We start from the raw sequence: 22,682 nt of genomic DNA on the forward strand, positions 1-22,682 counted from the left end.
TTCTGCTCCATGTCACTCACTCACACACACCCTCCCCTTGTACCGCAAACACCACGTAGATATAAAAAATGTATGCAAATTAATTAAGTCGATATTTTTCACATGTATGGGGGAGTTTTTTCAATTCACATCACCCTTTTGGTTGGTGAAATGGACAGAACACAGTTCAAAGAAAAGATAGCTACTAAAAAACACATCCCTCCACTCGACGCCCAATGCCATCGCCACCCCCACTGCTGCCCCCGGACTCGGCCCTAGCCCGGCTGCGGCAGCCACAGAATCGCTCTGGCGTCCACGGGTCGCCCTCCCTCAGGCTAGCAGGTTAGGGCTGCAGCAACCAGGCTGATCGCAGCAGCCCGATTCTGCAGCGTCCCCTCCTCCGCCGTCATGTCCTCCACGTCACATGAGGTACAGCACGCACACCTGTCCACCTCACCACAGAACTCAGAGGCGTGCTCACACAGATCCCATATGCAAAACGCCTCTGGGCAGCACGTGTGTTTACCGTTGCTGATGCTATACCTGTGGACACTGATGTCACACATTGCGGTACAGAAATCCGTTCCAGAATAGCACAGGCTGCCTTCTCCCTAGCTATCCGAACAGGACATACAAGCTGCGTCCAGCCATGCTTACCTATCCCAGTGCAACTGATGCTGTGACACGTTACGTCTGCATGGCAACTCACCATCTAAAAGGTTCTCAATATTATATTGACGTCACATGGCTATGTGAAATAAGAGCCAAGTCGACCTCTCAGAAATTGTATACTGTCCCAGAAATACTTAATGGTCCCTTTTGTTGGAGCTTTTATGATCTCTCAACTTCTCCGCATGGATATTCTTGTGTTAACAGAACCTGTTTACGAAAATAACGTGGAATAACGCCGAATGCATTCTTCCTGGTAGTCTAACATGGCACCCCATCCATCACGCCTTACCCCCTCTTAAGCTAACTTAAATCTACTGAGCTCAGATGCTAAACTAAGGGATGAGGCAATGCAGCATCACATAACAAATTATCACAAACAGCAATGACAAAAAAATGCCAATTTGCAAAGCAAGCAGCAGCAAATCTAAATTAACAGATAAAAATGCAAAATTACAACTAATATGAGCCAATGTGCAGCAACAATAAAAATAAATGAGTAGTAAAACTGGCTTAGCAGAGTAACACAAAGTCAAATTCAGTAACACTATGCCTGGCAAACAGCAGTAACTTATACGTAAACATGACATAGCTCAAGCAGAAAAAATATTACAGTAAAAACAACAATGCAGATAAGGGAAATGTATATTCACATCTTAATGTCTATGTAATTAAAGTGGTGCACCACAACAACTTATTGTAAAAAAAATATTACCATATACTTGAAAAGAAAATTATGTGTTACTGTTACTAGTTCCTTCTTATTGTTCTTTCCTTTCCAAGTGCTCCTTTTTTAAAGAATGTGGATCATAAAATAATTATTTAATAGATCTGTTGACAGAAAGTGTTCACATTAGCAAATGCATTTCATTTTATAAAAGCAATGCTGCAACACAGCTGGAAACCAGATATCAAATGAAATAAGCAACTATGAAAAGCAAAGCATAAAAATATCATTCAGTAGTCATGTGACATTTCATAAGTTAGTAGAAATTTTCTCAACTCTCATAGAAAGACGCTTGTCATAATCAGGTGTGCAGATGTAAAAATATTTCTTGTCATTTTAGTAGGCATTTCAGTAAATATCATAAATTACGAGCTCCACAGTATGCTTTCAACAAGGAAATGTCAGTAGCGCGGACAATGGCCTTCCCTTTTTTTTTTTTTCTACCTGTGCTTCTGATGAGGCACTCACTAATGACTTGTTCTCCCGGCGTCTGACACAGCTGCGTGCCCACGACGCATTACGTGCAGGTGGTCACTTAACTTTCTTACGGAAATATTTACGACGACAGCAGTTTTCGCTACAGTGACAGTCTCATATAAAAATTTCACAGGTCGAAAATTTGCGTTACAAATGTGTAGAAACAAAACCCTATAAATATAAGTGTCCAAATAAAATATTCATCAGCATTGTGATACAGTCACGCATTTACGCACATTTCATAACTCTTAAAGTACGATTCTTGGTTTCCAACAACCTTTTCCACAAATCAGAGTCACCACTACTCATTATTCCTTACCTTATTACATATACATATTCGTCAACACTTCATCAATATTTCATCATGAGAAATACGTAGCATAATAAGCATTCCTCAACAACATAATACACATCGTCGTCGTAATAATAACATCATAACACCTCAGTCAAATCTCAAAAACGTCGTAGCTTTCTGCAATAATTTCAAAACCTAAAAAAATTCTCTGCTCATTTCAATAGTGTCATCTACCTCAAACGTACTTTAAAATCATGCTCCCTTACCAAATATATCATTCAAAGCTCTCTTAGTATCTCAATGGTTCCGAAAAAATATGAACAGATCACACAGTACAGACAAAATACAGTTTCATAAGTATGAAGTTACCCAACTGTGTATTGCGTAAACATGTGTCACTGATGTAGTAAAAGAATGTTTATCTCTCAGTTAAATGATCAGATAGCTGTGTAATTTGTGTGTTAGAGAAATATGGTACCGATGTGTAAAGTTGTATAAGCAAATACCATATTAGCTAGGGTTCCTTGTGGTTGCCACATACATGGTACACAAAGTAAGCGTGTACCCCCCTGAGGATTAATGTAATTATACCCTCAGGTGTTACAGATTACAGCAATGGAATGAAATGTATCACGGAAAACTTTCTTTGTAATTCAAAAATCTTTAAAAATAAATGTTTTAAGTACAAAATTAATCACTCAAATACGTGTACTGTAGCGCTAAATGTGCGTCTTGTTGCAACATAATCTGTGTGGAAGTGTCGTAGTTATCGTCCTCCGAAAGCTAAGTTCTGCAGAAGTCAATGTACTTACCTCATAATACACAAAACTGAAATGCTTTGCGTATAAATGTCTTAGTTATTACGCTTATTGCCGTGATGAGGAAAGTACTGTGCTATAACGTATTGTTGTGCTACGGAAAAGGCAGTCTCATTGTAGCTATACCAGAAAAGTTACTACTAAAACCTGTTTTACTTTCCAGAATAAAACAGAAAACTGTGCAGATATAAAACAGAAACACTGCAAAAGCAACATTGTAAATTGTCACTCATTAGTAGCGTCGTGATATAGTCGTGTAGCTGTCAAATAAACTAACCACTGTGCCATCTGGTATCTCACTGAAAGTACTTTAAATCCAGAATATATTTTCCAGTAAACCAAAATGTTGCATTAAAATCTCATTAGCAGTACTGGTAAATGTTCTAAGTATGTAAGCCTTATAGTCGTTCCATAATCGTGCAACTAACAAGCAAGAATGTACACACTCAATAACACTGTGACGTCTGTTCACTATAACAATGCATTCGTCATTTCTGTTTCAATAAGTTCTCTTGGTTCTTGACTGGATATTTAACTTCAAACATTGTTGCATGTTAACAGATTCTAAGTCTGACAAGCATACTAGTAATGTAAAGTGAAACGTTTTATGGCAATGACAAAGTTAAAAAGCAGATTATCTTTCAATAAACGGTTTTACATGTGAAATGTGGTGTAAACCTTTACTCTTCCGAGTACGCAGAGTTTCAACTTCAACGCAATTATCATGTGGTATACGTCGGATTCTGTAAGGTCCATTGTAAACTAGAAAGAATTTGTGACTCAAGTGTTTCTTCTTATGTGACAATGAATGAGCTTTAATGAGAAATTTCTGACCAATATATAATTTCTTTGCATTTGCTTTACCGTGTAGTTTCCTCCTTTTGTCTGCTGCAGATTTTATATTTATAATAGCCAAATCAATTATGTCTTTGTGTCGAAGTTTACGTGTATTCGGGAAAGGTACAAGCTCTCTGATTCTGTTCGGTGGTTCTTCATTCTTCAGTACAAGAGTAGGTGGTAAAGCAGTGGAATCATGAGGCATTTCATTCAGCACATTTTGAAATAATTGTAGATATCTGTCCCAATGCTGATGCTTTCTGTGACAATAAAGTCTGCAAAGCTTATTGATTTCTTTCATAATCCGTTCAGACGGGTTGCAATGTGGTGAGTACAATGAAATAAAAACAGGTTTGATTTTATGATTCCGAAGCGTGCGTGACCAAACAGCAGATCTAAATTGCGGTCCGTTATCTGAAATGACTTTAGCAACGTCGCCAACTTCACGTAAGAAATTTTTAACAAAGGCGTTGGATACAGATCGTCCAGTGGCTTTACGTAACGGAGTGAAAGAAACAAATTTTGAAGTAAGTTCAACAGCGACTAGAACGTACGAAAATCCATTGGATGTTCTGACAAGCGGTCCCAAGAGATCAACAGCAGCAAATTCTTTTAATTTAGAAGGAATAATAGGAAACAACGGAGCACGATGTGAGACAGTAGATGGTTTCGCCTTTTGACAAAGTTTACAAATAGACAAGACTCTTCGAATTCTTTTTTCCATATTGTTAAAATAACAAGTCGTTCGAAGAATATGATAACATTTTCGTGGACCAAAATGTGCGTAGCTGAAATGAATGTACCAAATGAGCTTATTAACAAAATCGTCAGGAATGCAAAGTACCCATAGCTTGTCATCAACAGTGCAGCGTTTGAACAGTATGTTGTTTCTAACCAGATAATAATGCCGAATCTGTGTGTGTGTCTTTTCATGCCATTTGCTCTTGATGTCTTTCCAAATCGGATCTTTATCTTGTTCATGAGCAATGTCCTTTAAAGATGTGGTGATGAAGTTTTCAAAGGCGACTTTCTGAATGTAAAGAATACTGAAATTTTTCTCGAGGTTGCCTTCTGTGGTACTTTTCTCAAGCCCAGCCGGTGCGCGTGACACTGCGTCCGCAACAATGTTCTCCTTGCCGGGAATGTAGACTATTGTGAAGCGGAATTTTTGCAGAAACAATGCCCAACGTTTTAACCTGTCATGATTTAATTTTGAAGACATAAGAAATTGTAATGCACGATGATCACTGTATACTTTTACGTGCTTACCAGAAAGAAAGAAACGGAATTTGTTAAATGCGCAAACGATAGCTAAAGCTTCTAATTCAGTAACGGAATAATTTTTTTCCGATTTTGTTAGCACTCGGCTAGCAAAAGCAATGGTTTTCTGAATGGTAGTGCCATTTTCTATGGCTTCTTGAAATAAATGGGCACCAAGACCGACTTTAGAAGAATCCGTGCTAAGGGAGAATTCTTGTGACAGATCTGGATGAGCTAAGATTGGCGCGTGAAGTAACGCTTCTTTCAAAGAATTGAATTCCAACTGTGCTTGTTCGTCCCAGTTCCAAATAGTATTTTTTCCAGTGAGAGAACAAAGTTTTGGTGTAACAAGAATTTGCATATTCAGAAAACGACGGTAAAAATTTACGAGACCTAGAAAACTGCGGACTTGTCTTTTTGTGGATGGAACTGGAATGGCTCTGATTGCTTCTAACTTTTCAGGATCCGGTTGAATCCCTTCAGAAGAAATAATATGTCCCAAAAACTTCACCTTTGTCCTACCGAATTCAGACTTTTCCAAGTTAACTGTAATTCCAGATTCTGCAAAAATACGTAACAAACTGTTGAGGATGCGATTATGTTGTTCCCATGAAGCTTCTGCTATCAGAATATCGTCCACATATAAGGTGATGTGACGTTTTAAGAACTCAGGTAATATGGAATTTAACCCACGAATGAATGCTGCCGAAGAAATGTTCAAACCAAAGGGAAGTTTCCGAAACTGATAACAAACGCCGAAACAAAGGAAAGCTGTGTATTTTCTACATTCTGGATGAAGTTCGATCTGATAAAAGCTGGATCTGAGATCAATGGAAGACAACACTTTTACACCATTAAAATTTTGAAGAAGTTCTTCTAACGTTTGCGGCCTGTCTGTTTCAGGAATAATGATCGTATTGATTTGTCTCGAATCTAAGACAAGCCTGATCGATCCATTTTTCTTCTCAACAACATGTAATGGATTGTTGTATGAGCTTACTGCAGGCTCAATAATGCCCTCATTAAGCATAGATTGTATTTCTGTTCTAACACGGTCCCTATAATGCGCCGGAATTACGTATGGTCTAACACAAAATTTAGTATGCTCACGAACACGAAATTGGTATTGAAATCCCTTGATTGTTCCTGTTTTGTGAGTAAAAACTGTGGAATGTGCTTGTAAAATCTCAAAAAGGTCCTGCCTATCAGTGTCATTACAATTCTCAATTGTTTGAATTTTATTCTGAATTAACTTATTAGTGTCAAATGCGCCGTCGATATCATCCCTGTCAGTACTTGCAGAGTGATTGTTAGTGTCTCTTTCCGTAGAAAAGTCCGAACTGTTGTCTAACAGAAGGTAAAGCCGATTAATTTCCTCGTCATGGTTTGAGAGCCAATCTTCAAATTTCAAAGCTATTGACTTACCTTCTTTCTCTAAACTTATTTCAGCATCGTGAAAGTTTAAGATTGCTTTGTATTCATTCAAAAAGTCTACTCCCAATATAATTTCCGTCGACAATAATGGAACAATGAGAAAGTTCATAGAGAAGCTGTGGCTTTGACAAAAGCATTCTAAATTGGTTTGTTGGCGTACATCTACACTTTTTCCGAAGATTGCACCTTGTAATTTAATCTTACGTAACAGAAGTGTGGGGCAATCGTTCGATTTGTTGCATTTGCTAAAGGCTGTTTCACTGATTACTGAAATGGGACTGCCAGAGTCAAGTACTGCCGTAAATTTTACGTCATTTACAGTAATGTGAATCACAGGATATGCAATGTTGTTATGTTTTACGTCGTGTTCCTGGAGTAAGATGTCTCTAATGTCTTCCATTTTTACGTAATTACTAGCTACGGCAGATGCGTCGTTAGTGTCATAAGAACGTTTTGTGGCTGCCAGCGGTGTGAGTCATTGCCTATTGTCTCTTTGTTGGCGCGCGTCGTTATTGGTATTTGGAGACCTAACTTCTACAAATTCACCTCCTCGAGAGGGCCCTGCTCTGTTTGAATCCCGCCAGTTCTGATGCAATTCAGGTCTGTCGTTACGATCACATCGTCTGTCGTCATGTCGGTAGTTCCTGTAGTTTCTTTCTTGTCGGTTAAGTGGTGGAGAATTTCTCCCTGAATCGTAACTGCACGCTGAACTGTTGCGTCTGAAGTTATTCTGTCTCCCTTGATAATAATTATTTTGGTTCCCATATTGTCTGTTTCTCTGATTGTCTCTGTGATAGTCACTACCGCGGAGAGGTGATCTTTCCCTGTAATTATTACTACTCTGCCAACGGTTGTCGTACGGGTGGTGTCTATTTTGGTCACGATTTGCGTTGTAAGAATAGACCAGTCGTGTCCGGTTATTGTTTCTGTCGTCACGGAATTGTGACGGATGTGACCTGTAATTGTTGTGTCCTTGTTTTCGCGTTCCGCGATTATCAGTGTCAATTTCTAGTTCTTGTAACAGTCCCTGAAAAGCTTCAATGTCGTCTTTGCAACGTCCTGCTAATATAATATGCCGTAAATGTTCAGGTAATTTGATTAAGCAAATGCGGATGAGTTCTGAGGGACTGTATGGGTTTGACAGGTACTGATTCTTGTGCAACATGTCTTCAAAATATTTCACAAGACTGGAGAATTCAGATTGTTTGAAATGTTTCATCATTATGATACCATGTTTTACGCGGTCTTGTGTGGCTTGAGACCAATATGCTGAGAGGAAGGCATGGTAAAATTCTCCTTCACTGTGGCAATCGTGAATGACCGATCGCATTCTTACAGCTGGTTCATTCTCTAAGTAGCCACACATAAATTCTAATCTGTGTTCCAACGACCAGTTGGGAGGAAAACAATGAGAGAATTGATGGAGCCATGCTTGTGGATGAATGTCGTTGCTAGAATTCTTAAATGTTTTGAATTTACGTGTAGTAATGAACAGCTTATAGTCAAAATCGTCATGTCGGCGAGTCGCATATCGGTCATTGTTAGGTCGTGTCGGCGGTTCCATCTCAAAATTCGGTGCACATTGCCAATTTCTTTCATAACTTCCGAAATGCCCTGTGTTATTATTTTGTGGCTGTTCCGTATTTCTGTGTCCCTCTTCCAGTATTGGGGCGCGAGTATCCTCTGAAATACGTAATTCTTGTATTACCTGTGTCAGCTGATCTTGTACTTCCCGGATTTCTCTTTTGTACTGTTTATTGATTTGATTTTGATTCTGTTTGAATTTTCTAATTTGTTCATACACTTCTGTGTCAGTGAAGGCTACAGGTCTTGTGTCATTCAGATCATCATCTACCTTGGTAGATAAGTTAGTGACCTGATCCGAAAGTTCGGCTACTTTCTCCGATAGTGAACACATTTCCTCAGTGTGTTTTTCTGAACCAAGTTTCAGAGTGTCCATTTGTGTTGAAATCGAATCTACTGTGTCCTTTAAGTTTTCCTGAGTTTTTGCAAGTTGCGTAACCGAATCGGTAGATGCAACTGAGTCAATTTTAGCCCACAAGGTCTCATGATTTTCATGAACAGTGGTTTGCAGTTCTTTTATGGCTGCTTCGTGATTCTGTAATGCATTTTCATGCCGCGAAAAAATAGGTTGAAAATGCTCATAAATTTGTGTTTTTACGTCATTACAGACTTTTTGACATTTCGATTCAATGTTATGTAACTCAGTAGTTAAGTCTTCACGTGTTTGTTCAAGAGTTTGTTCCAATGAGTCTAACTTTTTAAGATTTTGTTCCACTGTGTCTAACTTTTTGAGATTTTGTTCCACTGTGTCTAACTGTTGCTGTGTTGGTCTCTGGTGTTGTTCCATTGTGTCTAACTTTTCAAGCTTTTGTCCCATTTGTTGCATTAATTGTAATAACAATGCACTGGTGTCTGAAACATGTTCCTCAGTGCTTTTCGGCAGTGAATTTGCACCGGCAACATTCACATTTTGACCAGCAGAAAATGTGTCTTCACTTATTTGAGAAAACGGTGAGGATCCAAAACCTGAATCTACAGTATTTGCGAGATCGTGTCGTGTCTTTTCGGCTTCCTGAGGCGAGCTATTGCCGACCGATCGATCGATAATGCTTCCCTCTTCACTAATTGTTTCACTGTCCACGCCATTGTTTGACGCCCGCTCCATTTTCCTGTGCACAGTTACCAAATTACTACTTTGAACATTAGTAAATTCATTACTCGGCGGCGCTGATAAGCTACGCTCGTCGTCACTATTATTTCTCAGTTTAGTTTGGAGCCTAGTGTTACGTTTTTCACACGCCATAATTGTCATAATATTTCACACGATAACACAGAAAAGCACAATTTGAAGTGCAAAAATAGGAGAACACATTAACATAGCACTGAAAATAATATGTAGTTAATTGCAAGCGTAGCTGCGAAATACTTGGTGCAATCTACATGCATGCCACAACTGTTTTACTGTACAACAATGAAAGGCTACAACTACAAAGGAGATTCTCTCTACAATTACGCGCTAGCAATAAACAAAAGCTACACTAAATACACAAACTACAAGAAAAAATCAGAAGATTCCAGTGAGGTATCCTAGGCTAAGGGTCGACATATGAAACGTCCCCTTTGAACTATTATACAAGACTGTGCTTAAACTGACACACAATATTTTGTTAGCGCAACGCAATCTGACTTTTAAAATTCCCTACAAAAGAATGGCCCTGACTAACATTAAACTATACCTTTCACAAATCACTTACCTCACAAAAATCTTCGCTGCTCAAGCTACTGCAATACAGCGAGCGCCACTACTGCCAGCTAAATAAAAGATTCAAACTATGGAAGGCACTAACTACTGATAGGGATAGTTAGCAAATGAAAGATATTAATAGAGAACAAACAATGTATTTACCTTGATATCATCATATATAAATATATAAATATAGCAGTTCATGACAAATTTCAAAACTCCGCCATCTCTCTCCCCACATCCACCACTGCTGGCGGCTCACCTCCAACTGCGCAACGCTACGCGCTGTTCACAGCCAGCTGCCTAACACTACAATGGCAAGTATTACAACAATGCAAAGCAGCCACAGACTGCACACAGCACAGCCAGTGATTTTCATATTGAGCGCTACGTAACGTTGCCAACAAGAAAACATAAACAGCCTACTTACATAGAGAAAACATAAACAGCCTACTTACATAGATTTTCATATTGAGCGCTACGTAACGTTGCCAATAAGAAAACATAAACAGCCTACTTACATAGAGAAAACATAAACAGCCTACTTACAGTTCTTATCGAATTTACCTGCCGAATTAATGATGCTGCCAGTGTGGAAGAATGGTCCGCCTATTTACCTTCTGTCTGCAGACGAGACTATCAGACACAAAATCCATATTATACAGATAGCCATATTGCACCCACAATTAAACCTTGCAAAGTACCCTACATTTCGTCAAATATGGAAATACTCCTACTTAATTACACTGCATTCACACCAAGGACAGGAGCTCGAATATTAGAACATGAAACCGATCTCCGACCCATCAATAATCACCATGTACCATGTAATCACCATGTACCATGTCGATCTACTAAACATACAATGTGTATCCTGCGCCGTATAAAATCAGGCCTTTAACATCATCCGTACACTTACCGCAGAGACAGACAGCACTGTATACACTCCAATCAGCACTAGATATTTCACTGCGAGGTTGGCAGTCATCCACACCCGGTGGGTGACCAGAGCACCCTCACTGAATGGAAGTCGCTCTCAGAACAGTTCTACAAATTCAGTTCTTGCTTGCTTTTCTACACCCATCTCCAGACTCCGGGATTACAAGAACACATGTATTATCGCATGGTCTACCATAATATTATCCCATTTTCGCGCTGCTTCTCGATATCAAGCACACACCAGTATCATATGGATCGCTGCACAATTCCGACGATATAGACTGGAAATTATTTCTCTACAAACCTAAAACTTTAGCTAAGTGGGATATGCTGTAAATCACTGACTAACTAAAAACTTGTCACGCCTCTGAAGACATTTACGTGGAAACTCGAAAAGAAAAATAGAGAAAACTGATTTCCACTTGCAAATACCGATCTCAGAGATGTAGCAGATTCCAATTCATCCCTATAATTTACAAAGTCAACTAAGGTGTTTCTCATGTCTAGAGAACCACATGCTAGATGCACGCACTGCAGTCGATCTTCTCTCAACTAAATAAGGCGCGAAATGTGTAGAATCAGTCAATTTACATGGGAGGGAATAACGGTCCAGTGCAAACACGCCCCCATATTCAATCTTCTCCAATTTCCACACAATCACGAAAGCTACTTAACACATACTAAGTATTAGTTCGCTATTCGGTCGTCTAGAGGTCAGTACTGTTACGTCCTACACTCCAACAGCCCTCTCCATTCGGACAGCTCCTACAGTTAACATGAAACGTGAACCATCCCCACATAGGTCACCGGCGCTGCATGCAGAGCAGATACAGGTAGAATCAATCATCCTAAGAAATCAATCTCACATATATATTTTATCCTTGTACCTACAACTAAATGTTACAGTTGCGGTCTGAGTTGAATGACATTCGACAACGATCGAGGTAGCGGAAATACACCCAGTTGCCGTCTATGGCTCTGGAAATAGAAATATCAGTACCAGTCTTATGGCTTGACACACTCTTCCCTTTGCTATCACAGTACTGGACGTCAAATCCATACCTTCCTTATGAATGGACATAGTCATTTCCTTTGCACATATCAGAACACAAACACACACTTTATAAGCCTGATGCTCAAGGCAAACTTATCGCGCACCTCGTACTACTATGTATAATACTTCTTGAATAACTGATTGCTGGCGATACGAGATAAAACTGACCGAAAATCAACTATGGGTGGACATGTCTGATAAGTTTTTCTCGCAAGTGTCACCAACGTGTCTTAGAAATAGTTGTTTAATCGTCTTACAAACTACCAGATGTTAAAAAAATCCCGATCCCAACAACTACTGTATGTTACTGTCACAAGCCGTCTTGGTTCTATATGTGCACACAAGCACCCATGTTAAAAGCTATTCTGGCTTTATAAATCTATGTATGGCGTTACCTACAAATCATGTGGTTTTTCCAGACAAATACGGATGTGGTAATCGCCGCAGTCTATAGTATCAGACCAATACGTCGCCGATGGTGCAACCTCATGGTAAAAGTACCGCATTTTGAAAGTGGTACGGCTAAGGAGTGTGGTATGAAACCGGTATTTGCAACTACCTCACGCCACTTCCGCTAGATATTTCTCCTGTATTTGTAATGCATTCTGTCTCAATGCCATGCAGAGTTATCAGTGATGATTGATTGCGAAGCATCACAAACAGTAGTAGATGGTGTGATGATTGAGGTCGTAAGAAATATACACTAGCTTTTCAGATCTGTAGTGATACACTTTCGGTAGAAGTGATGTCTATGATTTCGAATCAAGTCTTTCCATTCAATCACATACCTGCATTGGATCCTATTGAGAAGCCCATTAATGATTACAGCCACTAGTGAATCATATTTCTGGATCACTCATATCTCGAAACAAGTCACCTCTCTGGAATCTATCTGCAACAGTAAAATTCCAACATGGTTTTAGGTAGCCCCTATGCATCTTGCAACTACCCCTCAGACTCTGCGCTACCGTCCCCGCAGCTATTCGCATGTGATTTTTCCAATCTAAGTCGGAACTGAGCAGAAGTCGGTGGAAGCCACATCTACCACCTTCTGCAACCCGTGTAGAAACAGGCGAAGCTCGGTTACTGCGACAGAACTGTATTTGGACCATTCGTCAGAAACAAAAACTGCTCCTGCAGCAAAAGGTAATATAAAAGTAGTTTGGGAACTGGGGGAAGGATGTGGATTTTGTTACTGCATTGTGGTGCCTCTCGAAACTACGAGCAGATCCACATCCCTCAGCGCCCATTAATGTCCATCACCCCAACATTCTATCATCGTTATTCTGTACACTGCACCAGAGAAAAATTACGAACTATAAAAGCTCCACTAACTTCATCCGATAGAGAACTCGATAAGATTTTTACCACATCTTTGTCCTCCAATATAGCGAAAACAAATACCGCATGTGTGCTGATTCGAGCACAAGTGACAGATCGTATTAAAGATGCAGGTATTGATCCACTGCACAGGCCAGTGTAAAGTTTCATCACCCATACCTTGGGAGGATGACCATATACCACAGACCAAGTCGCAAGAGTCGTTCCCTGTGATCCTGTGTCATTGTTTGAAACATTGTTTTCTTTCTGCTCTAACACGCTTTGTACATTTCCATTAATTTTGTTTTCCCGCCAAGAGTTCGTGGTCTGTGTCAGGTTCTAAACTGGCATTAACACGTTCTGATCCATTGCCTCTCGCAGAACACTAGGTGTCGCACAGTGTAAACGATGTTGTTACTGTGCCTACCATAACATTCCGCACACACTGGATTATTTAAAAAATAAAAGACAGTTACAACATAAGGAAACTGGAAGAGTTTGACTGCATTGTTGAGTTTCCAAACTGCTGTCCCAAGGTGAATGCCTACATCTACATTTAAGTTCATGTGTCAATGTGACAGAACAGCTGATAGCTACGTATTCCAGTTCGACTGATTCCTCATATTGCAGTCATGAACGCGATCTCTGCTTCAGTTCTATCCGTCCCCAGAAGGTGTTGTCCCTCCACCAAAACTCTTTCTCCTACTCAAACAAGCGATGTCAGTCAGTCATTATGTGATAACCAGCAGCATACCAGTGGATGGAAGGGATGGAAAAGGCACCCACGATGTAGTGACATAATAAGCATTGCCTTGATTGTGAGAAAAATTTTACGAATTTTAAAGTAATTTTCAGACCAACCAATGATGGGACAGCATGTTTCCCAATTTCAGTGTCATAGCTACCTCAGCACTACCCCACTTTGCTATTATCATTGCAAAAGTGGATAGATGACTGTGCAGTCTGTCCATGCATTGTTAATTCTCGAACAGATCCACCGTCAAAGTATATCAGACGGCGCTCCACATATTTCTAAGACTACGAACATAGTGCTCAATTTATGATGTATTTCTATTCTGATGGGGAGTCATAGAGCATTCTCACAGTCTTGGGGTAAAATTAGGTACTGAAAGATCCCCCGGACTGACATTGGCCAACCCACCCGCCAGTACCAAGTTAACCAGCAATCGACCAGAAGTAGACCACGCTACATTCCACGTCTCGTGAATGAGTGGAGCTTGCCAAGTCCTTTCCCATCCAAGAGCACAAGATTTCTCGAGATGCGCCCATGTTGAGGAGGATAGCACTCCCTATCAGAGTATAGTATTAGATTTGAAAGTGTTGTGATGTAATAGCAGACAGTGAATAAGAACAAGAAAGGGGTGATTTTTATGCGCAGTGGAGCTCCAGACTGATGGAGTTCGAACCATCGTAAATCAACGAAGCAATCAGTTTTAAAGTACATGGTGATTCAAAAAGAATACCACAACTTTAAAAATGTGTATTTAATGAAAGAAACGTAATATAACCTTCTGCTATACATCATTACAAAGAGTATTTAAAAAGGGTTTTTTTTCACTCAAAAACAAGTTCAGAGATGTTCAATATGGCCCCCTCCAGACACACGAGCAATATGAAGCCGATACTCCAACTCGTTCCACACTCTCTGTAGCATATCAGGCGTAACAGTTTGGATAGCTGCTGTTATTTCTCGTTTCAAATCATCAATGGTGGCTGGGAGAGGTGGCCGAAACACCATATCCTTAACATACCCCCATAAGAAAATATCGCAGGGGGTAAGATCAGGGCTTCTTGGAGGCCAGTGATGAAGTGCTCTGTCACGGGCTGCCTGGCGGCCGATCCATCGCCTCGGGTAGTTGACGTTCAGGTTTCATAACTAACCTTTTTCGGAGGACTCTCCATACAGTTGATTGTGGAATTTGCAGCTCTCTGCTAGCTCTGCGAGTCGATTTTCCTGGGCTGCGAACAAATGCTTGCTGGATGCGTGCTACATTTTCATCACTCGTTCTCGGCCGTCCAGAACTTTTCCCTTTGCACAAACACCCATTCTCTGTAAACTGTTTATACCAACGTTTAATACACCACCTATCAGGAGGTTTAACACCATACTTCGTTCGAAATGCACGCTGAACGACTGTCGTCGACTCACTTCTGCCGTACTCAATAACACAAAAAGCTTTCTGTTGAGCGGTCGCCATCTTAGCAAAGACGCCTAGTCAACAGCGCCTCAAGCGAACAAATGTACAACTAAATGAAACTTTATAGCTCCCTTAATTCGCCGACAGATAGTGCTTAGCTCTGCCTTTTGTCGTTGCAGAGTTTTAAATTCCTAAAGTTGTGGTATTCTTTTTGAATCACCCTGTATTATTGCAGAGTCTACGATCAGTACCTGGAACGTATTGGTAAGAGAGAACATAAACACACGCACTCCTAAGGCTAAAATATTCTGCACTTAAAACGACTATAATGTAAGATCGCTTGTGTTTCCGACCTATCAGACGTATGAAATATAGCGCTGTTAATATTTCGATGTAAGAAATATATTTCAAGCACATGACATACATCCATCTTCCCGGTTTCTCCACGATAAACTATGTTATAGAACCGTAAAACGAAAAACCCACTACCAGAAAACATTTGCTCTGCATCATACGAGCACAATATAGCTATCATTAATGAACTTCTCAGTAGGATCCAATGCAGGTATGTGGTTGAATAGAAAGACTTGATTCGAAATAATAAGACATCACTTCTACCGAAAGTATGCCAATGCAGGTATGTGGTTGAATAGAAAGACTTGATTCGAAATAATAAGACATCACTTCTACCGAAAGTGTAGCACTAGAGATCTGAAAAGCTAGTGTATATTTCTTACGATCTCAATCATCACACCATCTACTACTGTTTGTAATCCTTTTCAATCAATCATCACCTATAACTCTGATATGGCATTGAGACAGAATGCATTACAAATACAGGAGAAATATCTAGCGGCGGTGGCGTGAGGTAGTTGCAAATACCACACTTCTTTGCCGTACCACTTTCAAATTTCGGTACTTTTATCATGAGGTTGCACCATCGGCGTCGTATTGGTCTGATACTGTACACTGCGGCGATCACCATCTCGCTATTTATCTGGAAAAACCACGTGATTCGTAGGTAACGCCATACATAGATTTATAAAGGAAGTATAGCTTTTAACATGGGTGTTTGAGTGCACATATAGAACCAAGACGGCTTGTGACAGTAACATACAGTAGTTGTTGGGATTGGGATTTTTTTAACCTCTGGTGGTTTGTAAGACGATTAAAGAGCTCTTTCTAAGACACGTTGGTGGCACTTGCGAGAAAAACTTATCAGACATGTCCACCCATAGGCGATTTTCGGTCAGTTTTATCTCGTATCACTAGCGATCATTTATTGAAGAAGTATCATACTCAGCAGTAGGGGGTGCGTGATAAGTTTGCCTTGAGCATCAGGCTTATAAGAATTGACTGACAGCTACTTAACCTATTGTTTTCCTCTGATTGACAGGTAGTTAACCTATTGTTCTATTCAGTGCTTTACCATGTCACCCCCATTTCCATTTTATTGACAGGCACTTAACCTATTGTCCCCACTGCCCCCTCTCCCTCTCCAAACCCCCTCCCCCCTCACTGCTACAGGCACTCTTTCAGGTCTGAGTTACTGGAATAGGCCCTCCTCTCACTCTTATCAATTTGATTGACTACTTAATTAAATTGATCAATTAATTATCCTCTCTGGTGGGAAAGTGCCATGCCCCCCTGCACGCTAACCTGGCGGGCAGATCAAATTCCATCAGGACAATGCAAGTAACCTAAGAAAATGGCAGGAAGATAGGTGACTTGGGCTACCTCCACTAACCTAAGTCATCCGACTGCCACCTCTCCCTAGGAACTGGTGGGAAGATTGAATTTTGGAGGGAAGATAGATCAATTCGTCCATCTCTACTAAACTAAGAAAATGGTGGGAAAGAAAGGCACTTGGGCTATACCTCTTCTAACCTAAGCCATCCGACCACCACCTCTTCCCAGGAAACAGTGGTAGTAGCACTCTACCTGTGCTGGACATAAGTCTTCATTTTGCATGCGCTATTTATTTAAACAATTAGAAGCAGTACCTCCATCCAGTGTGTTACAGGAGAAATATCTAGCGGCGGTGGCGTGAGGTAGTTGCAAATACCACACTTCTTTGCCGTACCACTTTCAAATTTCGGTACTTTTATCATGTCACTACATGTGTACTACGTCTGACTGACGTAGTACACAGTACAACCACCAGAGGGTGCTGTCGTCCTTTCTGTGACGTAATCCAAGATGGCGCTCAGGTGGGGGAGAGGAAGGGTCTCATAACAGGAAATTCAAGGGTATATTGTTTATTTATAAAAACATCAGTTTGTGAGAGTTGGATATTTCTTGCTCATCATTCTCTGCTGATTGGAAACATGTAGGTCTTGCAAGAAGTAATTACATGGAGCAAACATGTTACATAACCTATTGTTCAACACTGTACTCTGGCAGCCTTAACCTAATGTTTTACCGGCCGCTGTGGCCGAGCGGTTCTGGGCGCATCAGTCCGGAACGCCGTTGTTGCTATGGTTGCAGGTTCGAATCCTGCCTCTGGCATGGATGTGTGTCATGTCCTAAGGTTAGTTAGGTTCAAGTAGTTCTAAGTCTAGGGGACTGATGACCTCAGATGTTAAGCCCCATAGTGCTCAGAGCCATTTTATCCTAATGTTTGGCCCTTTGTTGGCACTTAACCTATTGTTCTGTTAAGTGGTTCTCCATATCATCCCCATTTCCTTAAACTGTTCTACCGCCTTTGATACCAAATTAAGTAATTAGTTATGTCCTCCCACCATTTTCTGGTACACTTTTCGAATTTCACATGCTTTTGAACGCCATTTTTAGTTCATTCTTGTTTGTCACACACCTCCTTAAACTACTCTACTGCATTTTACATAAAAATTATGCAAATTAACCTAGTGTTCTGTGCTTAACCTGCTGTTCTGCTCCATGTCACTCAATCACACACACCCTCCCCTTGTACCCCACGTTGATATAAAAAATTTATGCAAATTGATTAATCGATATTTTTCACATGTATGGGGAGTGTTTTTAATTCACATCACCCTCTTGGTCGGTGAAACCGACGGAACACAGTTTAAGCAAAAGATCGCTACTAAAAAACACATCCCGCCACTCGACGCCAAATGCCGCCGCCAGGCCTTTCAGCGTCTGAGCGAGACAGGTACCCTCGCACCTCGGAAGACTGACAGTGGAAGGACCCGCACAGTCCCTACGCCTAACAGGCAGGGGTGTGTGTGGTAGGTTCAGTGTTAGAAACCCCTGGAGCCAGTGTGCAGCTATTGGCAGCAGCAGAAGGCATATCTCTCACTCTCATCTGTGCGTGTTCGTGTGTGTGTGTGTGTGTGTGTGTGTGTGTGTGTTTGTGTGTGTGTGGGGAGGGGGAGGGGGGTGGTACTTCATCAACAGTTGCTGTACCCATATCATCTGCAGTGCGATCAGACTCTAAGGCCACAGGATCATCGTGGCAAACAGCTGATTTGTCAATGGCTGTTGCAGAATTCTGCCGCGGACCCACTGTCCACCATTTACTGATGAGGCATGGTTCGCAAGATATGGAGTGAATTTCCGTAACCAGTATTTATAGGCAGATGTAAATCCCTAAGCAACTGACGAAAGAGGGCATCAAAACCGATTCACAATCAACGTATGGGAGCGCGTACTTGGTGATAAATTAGAAGGGTCATACGTGCTACCACATACGTTAACTTGGTCGCGTATCTGTACTTTCTCATTAATGTACTGGCTGGAGGCTGTGGTTCTCGCATGATGGGGCACCGGCACACTTTCGTCACAATGTGCGCGAAAATATGACGCAGACATTTCAGGACTCCTGGACTGGTCGTGGGGCCCCACACCTTGGCCTGCTCGTTTCCCAGACCTCAGTCCCATAGACTCCTGGTTATGGAGACACTTGCAGGAATTTCTCTACGCGACGCCAATCAACGGTGTGTGGACACTACAGGGTTGCGTCTTCAATGTGTTCCATCAGGTACAACAACAGCTGGTTATACTTCTAAGGGTTGTAACGTATAATTTTATATATATAAATTTTCGGTGCATACAGTGTCACGTCTTTGTGTCACACAAATTTTTATTTTTAAAGGGGAAGACTATTTCTATCGGTTCGCCTCTCAAATTTCTCCCTCGTATCACAAAATTGTCGTCTGATGTAGTACAAACTGAAAAAATAAATTCCTTTTAAAGTACAGTTTCGTATATAAATTATATTCAAAACCTTACACCTGTGTCACAGAACAAATCCTACACCGAGAATACTTTACACAAGTTTAATGGAAGAAATGCTTGGCTCTGAGCACTATGGGACTTAACATCTGAGGTCATCAGTCCCCTAGAACTTAGAACTACTTAAACCTAACTAACCTAAGGACATCACACACATCGATGCCCGAGGCAGGATTCGAACCTGCGACCGCAGCGGTCTCGCGCTTCAAGACTGAAGCGCCTAGAACCGCTCGGCCACCAGCGGCCGATAATTATTACAGTATTTAAAGAACATCAAAACACGGACAGATTGAAATGAATAAACAGTATAATTCAACTGTAAAAAGCTAAGGAGCGTATTATTAGCAAAATGAGAAATATGCAAAAGTGATATGCCAAAATGAGTACTTCTCAATTGGGAGTAAATCAAAGCAATCAGAATGGCTGAAAGAGAGCACAATAACATGAGCCATAAACGAATAAGGGCAAAGCAAATAAGAGGATAGGCAAAAATGAGATGCCAACAAAATGAGAGCTGGCCGAACTCACTTATATACGGTTGCGCTCGTGGCGGCGTCTAGCGGCCCGTACGCAAGTTGTGCGACTGCTGTCGCAGGTCGACCCTTAATCTATGATGTTGCAGGGTGCTTCATTTTTTACTTTGGAGGGTCAGGAATGTGTTTTGTTATGAATGGACGCCACGTTGAACACCTCCTATAAAGACGTGTTTATCGCAGAAAATATCGATTTCCGGACCCATGTTTATTGGACTTTTGTCAGCAAGCATGCACCTGCAGACCTAGGTTTATTGGGCTTGATTCTCTTGTCTCAAAGTGTGGTGTCACCGCCAGACAGGTGGTAGCTTAAATCGGCCGCGGTCCATTTAGTACATGTCGGACCCGCGTGTCGCCACTGTGTGATCGCAGACCGAGCGCCACCACAAGGCAGGTCTCGAGATACGGACGAGCACTCGCCCCAGTTGTACGACGACTTTGCTAGCGACTACACTGACGAAGCCTTTCTCTCATTTGCCGAGAGACAGTTAGAATAGCCTTCAGCTAAGTCAATGGCTACTACCTAGCAAGGCGCCATTAACCATTTTAAGATAGAGTCTCACTTGTATCATCAAGGAATGCTGTATTCACATCAAGGATTAAAAGTTAAGTATTAAAGCAGCTACGTACTTTTCTTGCTACCATTCAATACGTGTCCTGTTTCAGACCTCTCTTTAGCCAACGTGAGATTACGCGTGCCTTTCGGCTACTTCAGTGTGGCGTAGCTGTCTTGTTACGCCTCAACACAAAGAGTACTACCACATCTCAAAGTATTCGGCCTTTTTTTTTTTTGTTGAAAACCCTGTATAATTTTGCACAAATATTATGTACACAACAACATGCTGTTTTGTTTTCTTCTCCGCAGTCTGCTTAAGACGAAATAGTTAAGTTGTATTTGTCGTTAACTTCGTAATCCTATCCCTTCACAGATTATAACTAAGCGAAATACTGTCATTCAAGCTAGCAATACGGATTTACCTACCGATTTTAAGATATTTGAATTCGCATTTAAAATTTCCTTTGCAATAACAATATACAGAGCTCAAGATCAGAGAGAGAGAGAGAGAGAGAGAGAGAGAGAGAGAGATAAGATGACAGACAGAGAGGGGAGGAGGAAATGGAGAGGGGAAAGGAGGGTGTGAACAGAGAGAGGGGCAGCAGTTGGAGGGACAGTAGGGAGGAGGGGATTAAGAGAGAGGGGGGGGGGAGCAGGCGATGGAGGGATACAGGGTAGGAGAAAGGGGGAGCAGGGCGTGGACACAGGCAGGGAGGGGAAGGTGACTAGGACGTGTATACACTTAGCAGTTAGCGGTCACTGCTGGGCTCTTTAGTCTGAATGAAAATTCAAGAGATATATACTAATTAACAAATATCTAACTGCCATTTTAATGAAAAATGCGTGTCGTCTTATTTCTAATTGCATATTGCACACAAAAATCAATTTTTCACAGCAAATACAAATTCGTAATCACCAATCTCTTATAGAAGATTAATAATAAAGATTGATTAAATTAACAAAATAACTACAAATGAAGTTGTTCTTCTTTATGTATTTCATTCTCTATACAAATATTCTGGAGATAGCAGGGGTAAAATACAGGGAGCGAAGGGCTATTTACAATTTGTACAGAAATCAGATGCCAGTTATAAGTATCGAGGGGCATGAAAGGGAAGCAGTTGTTGGGAAGGGAGTGAGACGGGGTTGTAGTCTCTCCCCGATGTTACTCAATCTGTATATTGAGCAAGCAGTGAAGGAAACAAAAGAAAAATACGGAGTAGGTATTAAAATTCATGGAGAAGACATAACAACTTTGAGGTTTGCCGATGACATTGTAATTCGATCAGAGACAGCAAAGGACTTGGAAGAGCAGTTGAACGGAATGGACAGTGTCTTGAAAGGAGGATATAAGACGAACATCAACAAAAGCAAAACGAGGATAATGGAATGTAGTCGAATTAAGTCGGGTGATGCTGAGGGAATTAGATTAGGAAATGAGACACTTAAAGTAGTAAATGAGTTTTGCTATTTGGGGAGCAAAATAACTGATGATGGTCGAAGTAGAGAGGATATAAAATGTAGACTGGCAATGGCAAGGAAAGCGTTTCTGAAGAAGAGAAATTTGTTAACATCGAGTATAGATTTAAGTGTCAGGAAGTCGTTTCTGAAAGTACTTGTATGGAGTGTAGCCATGAATGGAACTAAAACATGGACGATAAACAGTGTCGACAAGAAGAGAATAGAAGCTTTCGAAATGTGGTTCTACAGAAGAATGCTGAAGATTAGATCACATATCTAATCAGGAGGTATTGAATAGGATTGGGGAGAAGTTTGTGGCACAACTTGACTAGAAGAAGGGATCGGTTGGTAGGACATGTTTTGAGGCATCAAGGAATCACCAGTTTAATATTGGAGGGCAGCGTGCAGGGTAAAAATCGTAGAGGGAGACCAAGAGATGAATACACTAAGCAGATTCAGAAGGATGTAGGTTGCAGTAGGCACTGGGAGATGAAGAAGCTTGCACAGGATAGAGTAGTATGGAGAGCTGCATCAAAACAGTCTCAGGACTGAAGACCACAACAACAACATACACATGCTCCCTTCATTCAAAAATTTATTACAGTCGGGAGTCGATCCCCTGCCACCGACACGATACCCATGCATTGTACCACAGATACACGTGGCCCATCGGAAAAACGC

The sequence above is a fragment of the Schistocerca serialis genome, chromosome 11 (genome assembly GCF_023864345.2).
Source record: "Schistocerca serialis cubense isolate TAMUIC-IGC-003099 chromosome 11, iqSchSeri2.2, whole genome shotgun sequence".
Taxonomy (NCBI): Eukaryota; Metazoa; Arthropoda; class Insecta; order Orthoptera; family Acrididae; genus Schistocerca; species Schistocerca serialis.